At 49.7% G+C, this 5,897-nt stretch overlaps 1 long non-coding RNA gene across 1 annotated transcript in view; it reads left to right on the top strand.

The window, feature by feature from the left end:
• Positions 1-263: 263 nt before the first annotated feature.
• Positions 264-5,897, top strand: part of LOC105508040 — an 8,490-nt gene continuing 2,856 nt past the window's right edge. The window contains exons 1-2 of the long non-coding RNA XR_001001197.1: positions 264-1,408; positions 1,794-1,907. This is a non-coding gene — a long non-coding RNA (uncharacterized LOC105508040). The remainder of the gene's footprint in view (positions 1,409-1,793; positions 1,908-5,897) is intronic.

Here is a 5,897-nt window from a genome sequence, read left to right as displayed (position 1 = left end):
GGGAAAGGAGCCCGGAGAGGGAGGGGGAGGGGGCCGGGTCCTGGGGGGAAGGGAGAGGGAGGGACTGGGTCCTGGGGGGAAGGGAGGAGCGAGCCCGGGTGCTGTGGGGGGAGGGGGTTGTTCAAGCGATGAGAACGTTCAGGGTCTCTGGGAAGTGCTGACGTGTGCGCGTGTGCGGTGTGTTGCTTGTGGGTGCCTGTGTGGTGTGTGGTGTGTTTCGTGTGTGGTGTGTGCATGTGTGTGCGCGCGCGTGTGTGCGGGGTGTGCCGTGCGCGTGTGCACGCGGTTCGGGGGATGAGTAGGGGCGCTGACTTTTAGGACTAGCCATTTGAACTAAGCTGGAGCCGACGTCTTAGAACCTAGGATGAGTCTCGTTTGGTTTTAGTCTGCAAAGCTCGTCTGGATCAGACAGGAATTTTCCCCAGACGCGGGTGCACGTGAATTAATTCATCAGAAGGCGGTTCACGGCCTGAGTGAGGGGGACAAGGGCGGCAAATGCCTCCGCCTCATTCCTACCCTGACGATTCGAGGTGGGTGAGAGGAAAGCGTGGGGCGGCTGGGTGTGTGGTGTGGGGGAAGGTCACCTCCGCGGCCTCCCTGGGCCCTCCAGCCTTTTCCTGAGAGGAGCTCGCCTCGGCCCCTTGGTTGGGGGGATGGGAGCGTCTCCGGAAGGCCCTCGGCCGAGCAGCTGGGCCTGCACCCCTGGTCCCTTCCAGTTCGTTTCTGCTGTGGCGGCAGGAGGCTGGGGAGCCGATGACTCACCCTGCCGGCTAATTGCAGCGTTAAATAACTTTGCGCCGGATTCAGTGGCTGCAGCAGGGAACGCGCTCCGGGCGCCTGGGGAGGTGCAGGGACGTCCTGAGAACGCACCTCCGTCCGTGTCACCAACCTTAGCAAGTTTTGGCCTGTGGAGCCCTCACCCAGAGCGCAGAGCTTCATGCCCCTGAAGGGCGCAGTTTGTCCCATGGTGCCCGGTGGGCCTGAACAGAGCCCCCAGAGGCTCTGTCTGAAGGAAGCTGCACCCACAGGCTGCAGGCAGCGCCGGCCCCTCGCCCACCTTTCTCGGAAACCATCTGCCCATGTGAATCTATGTGAAGGCCCTTCATGCTCTCCTGGACATCTGCGTGGGATTTACTTCAACTGCTATAGCTGCGAGGAGGACGAGCATGTTTCACTATATTTTTAGCAGAGAGTGCAGATTTTAGAACCTCGCGAACGGTCCTGTATATCCTGCACGATGACTCGCCAGAACAGTAGGAATAGTGACCCTTCATTTGCATTTATGGTGCATAGGTTTTCAACGGACAGTGTGTAAATCAGCTTGTATAATAATCGTGGTACCCACGCGCGCGAGCAGACTTACCATGAACTGACTTCCACTGATTATTGCGGTTTCCAGGGAAACGAGGTTTGCAGCCACCTCCGGTGAGGGCGGAGCGGCCTCTCCATTCCCAATGCAGCAAGGCTGTGCAGCCACGACGATTAGGCTTTGGAGGAGGAAGTGAACTGATGGGGCCTCATCCTCCTCCCTCCCTAAAGGATGGGGCTGTGCCCTCTTAGGACAGGGAAAAACAGCTTGGAGGGGTTTCTGCCATCAGAGATCCCATAGGAGGCAGGTCAGTCCTGTAGAATTTCTCCCCAGTCTGGCCACTAGCCTCCCCGGCCCCTTGCTAGAGGCCCCCATCCCACTGGCGGCTTGCTTCTGCCACGGGGCCTTTGCACAGGCACCTCCTGCAGCCTAGGGTGTGTCGCCTCTCCACGTCCTCACCGGCGTCTGCCTTTGCATTTCCCAGATGCTCGCTTCACCCCACTGAGGAGTAACTCAGTTTTGTGGGATCCCACTGCCCTCCAGGTGCCGCTCCGAGTGCTCCACACAGCTTTTCATTCAGTCCTTGCGGCACACGAAGGTAGGCGGCCCCACTGTCCTCACAGAGGCTTCCTATGCAGGAGCCAGTGACTGGCGGAGCGCCGCTCACACTCAGGCTCCACGAACTGCCTCCCTGCGGTCCCCTGCCCCGGACAGACGGTCCTCCATAACAGGCAGGATTTCCCTGTGGTCCAAAGGTGTGTGTCCCTGCCAGATTGGGAGTTCAGCTCACTGCGGTCCTGTCCAACTTGCCCCCATCTCCCATGCCCATTAGGATCTGGCTTTGCCCCAGCTATGTGGAAGGAACGCATGAACAAATGAATGCGTGGGTTGCTCTATCTTGTGACAGGACGGCAGTCAGCTGGTTCTCCTCCTATGGCGCTCAGGGCCAGGTGAGGCAGGTGGGCCCACACGCAGACAGGCCCCCATCTCTGTATTGGGCGTGAGGAAGGGGCTCTGGGAGGATACATGCCCCAGCTGCAGGAATGTCAAGAGCAGAGGCCCTGGAGGAGACAGTCCGGAGCTGGCGCACAGTAAAGTCCTCAGGTAGGAGGAGCAGAGTGAGGGTGCCGCCGTCGGGCAGCAGATGCCCACCCAGAAGGGTCTTTGAGCCTTGCTGGGAAGTTCAGATTTTACCCTGAGGATAAGGGAGGCCCTGGACCCGCAGGAGGATGCCCTGGTGTGTCTAGAAGGAGCCCTGCCACTGGGGGGCTGGCGGGGTTGCTGCCCATCCCGGTGCCATCACAGGTTTGCCTGCTCATCTCCCCCGTCCTTTTCCCATCACTTCCTGAGACTCTGCAGATGGTCAGCAGTGTTCCTGAGTGGATGATATTGGGTTGGCAGAGAGAGGGGAGGGCAGTCTGTGGTCCCGGTCATGCAGTGTTTCCTTGTACAGTCCGTTGAGCTCACAGGGGCCTGTCAATGGCCCTTCACTCGGAGGGATGGCCTCTGCACTTGAGCTGGTTTCTGACACCTAAAAACAGAAGTGGAAATGGGAGCAGACGCAGGCACATTTTCAAAGCTGATTCGGTTGCTTTCTGGCAGAATCCCTTCCCCCAAGCACCTGCGGGGCCCACCCCTGAAGCCTCTTCCCACCCCTTAACTCCGCCCCATGAGGGGGCCTCTGGCAGCTGCAGTCTAGTCAGGTGATTTCCGGGGCTCAGGGCTCAGGGAGGGGCACCCACCTCAGAAAGAAGCGCCGTGCTTATGAGAAATGACTTCTACAGGTTGTTGGGGAAAGAGGAGTTATTTTAAAGATCGCAGAGCCCGTGCTGTGCCAGGAGCATTCACACAGGGCATATAGTCCCCACAGCTGCCTCTGTGCTGGGGCCACCTCGCCGTCCTGTCCTAAAGACAAGGAACCTGCAGCCCAGAGATGGGGTCTTAAAACAATCGTGTGGTTTTTTTCTGATTACAACAGCAATTGTGTTAATCCCAGAATATTTTTCCTATCAACTGTAAACCTTATTTTAATATTTACATATTTATTAGCATTTAAAATTCAGTCTCCTAGAATATTGACTTCAATTAGTTTGGCTGATTCTATTTTTTTTCTCTAATTTGTTTATCACTTAACTTTTTAAGTACTTTTTTTTTTGAGACAGAGTCTCACTCTGTCACCCAGGCTGGAGCGCAGTGGTGCAATCTCAGCTCACTGCAACCTCTGCCTCCCGGTTCAAGCGATTTTCCTGCCTCAACCTCCTGAGTAGTTGGGACTACAGGCTCCCACCACCACGCCAGGCTAATTTTTGTATTTTTAGTAGAGACGGGGTTTCATCATGTTGTCCAGGCTGGTCTCGAACTCCTGACCTCAAATGATCCCCCCACCTCAGCCTCCCAAAGTGCTGGGATTACAGGTGTAAGCCACCGCGCCCAGCCTCTTTTTAGTGCTTTTATCCTTTATCTTTTTAACTATGTAAGTACTCAGCATTTTAAATTATTAATCTTCACCGTGTTATTTCCAAGAACAATCACTATTGACCTTTCACTTACGCAGCCACAGTGTGTGCCTCTCTGTGTAACTCTGCACAGCTGGTGATTTATTGAAAGAACTTACTCTCATAAAACCACAGCCAGCGAGTTCTCAGAGACACAATAATGCACCTTAAATATTACTTTACAAGCTCTTGTCTTGTGAAATGTAATCGATCCACAGAAAAATCATAAAGTATATATGTAATAGCTTAATGACTTATAAATGAGCATCTGTATACTTCCCACTTGAAAAACAGCATATTGCAGGATTTGAGTAGACAACCGATATCTTTCCAACCACAGCCTCCCTCCCACCAGAGCTTCTGCTGAGTTCACTTGAAATCACTTCCTTGCATTTATTTATACTTTTATTACCTTGACATGCATCCCTAACCATTCTAGTTTGATTTTGCCTGGTGTTTGAACTTTATATTAATGGAATCATAGAACATAATTCTTATATCTCTGGCTTCTTTCATTCAACTTTGTGTCTGCGAAGTGTATCCATGTTGCATGCAACGGGGGCTCTTTCATCGCTGGTTACTGATTCACTGCATGAATATGACACGGTTTATTATCCATTTCATTGCTGATGAACATTTGATCGTTTCTAGTTTGGGAATATTATTAATAAATTGTGAACCTTCTTCTTTGTGTGCCCTGATGTACTTGGATATGCATTTTTGGGGTGTATACTTGGTGAAATTGCCGGTTCATGAGTAACACCTATCTTCAGGTATTACTTTTTGTGCCCTTTTATATTGAGATACAATTTATGTGCAATACCAATCATTCATGTTAAGTGTACAACTCAGTGAGTTTAGACACCTGGACACCTCGTTATGAGTCGCCATCACCGAGATGATCCAGCAGTGTCCCAACTCCCCCCACGTTCTCTTCTGCAAGTGCCCTCTCCCTCTGTTCTGGGCACGGGCAACCACAACCTGCTCTCTGTCACCATAGCTTTAGTATAAAATTTCACAGACATAGACTCAGGCAGCATAGAGTCTTTCCCGTCTGGCTTCTTTCTGCTGGCAAAATGCTTGGAGACTTTTCCATGTCGCTGTGTGAATCAATGGATCATTTGTTTTCATTGCTGAGCAGAATTCCACCAACATTTGTTTACTCATCCATGAAATGATGGACATTTGCTGTTTTTCCATCTGAGATTGTTATAAATAATGCTGCTATTGTCATTCAAGGACAAGTCTTCTGTGAACATGTTTTCACTTCTCTTGGGTACATCCTTAGAAGTGGTATTGCTGGACTGTATCAAAAGTTAATATTTAACTTTCAAGAAACTGACAAACTGTTTTCCAGAGGGGCTATACCATTTTGCATTCCCAGACCAAAGTGTGAAAGCTCCAGATGCCCCACGCCCTCACCAGCCCACGGTGTTGTCAGTCTTAATAATGCTGACCATTCTGGTGGGTTTGCAGTGGTATCTCATTGTGTTTTAATTTGCATTACGTTGATAACTAATAGCATTGAGCCTTTCATCTATCTTTAGTAAAGCGTCTTTTCAAATCCTTTGACAATTTTTTAAAAATTGGGTTGTCTTCTTGTAATTGAGTTGTAAGAATTATTTATACATTCTGAACGTAAGTTATTTATTGGATAAATGTTTGGCAAGTATTTTCTCCCAGTCTTTGACCTACCTTCTCATCTTCTTATCAACATGTTTTAAAAAGCAAAACTTTCCATTTTGATGGCATCCAGTTATTACTTTTTTCTTTTGTGGTTTTTATGTACTATTTAGGAAATAATTGTCTAAACCAAGATTACAACTATTTCCTTGTCTTTCAGAAGTTTTATGGTTTTAGCTCCTAAGTGTACATCTGTGATCCACTTTGAATTAATTTTTGTAAATGGTGTGATGTAATAGTCAAGGTTTTTATTTTTGTACATGGATATCCAGTTGTTCCAGTACCATTTCTTGAAAATAATCACCAATACCATTAAATTACCTTGGTACTTTTATTGAAAATCAATTGACTGGAAAATGTGGATTGATCTCTAGGCTGTCAGTTCTGACCCATTGACTTATATGTCTATT

Source organism: Colobus angolensis, unplaced genomic scaffold (genome assembly GCF_000951035.1).
Source record: "Colobus angolensis palliatus isolate OR3802 unplaced genomic scaffold, Cang.pa_1.0 Scaffold157, whole genome shotgun sequence".
NCBI classification, from domain to species: Eukaryota; Metazoa; Chordata; class Mammalia; order Primates; family Cercopithecidae; genus Colobus; species Colobus angolensis.
The sequence above is the reverse complement of the archived record's forward strand: the minus strand, read 5'-3'. Positions and strand labels throughout refer to the sequence as shown.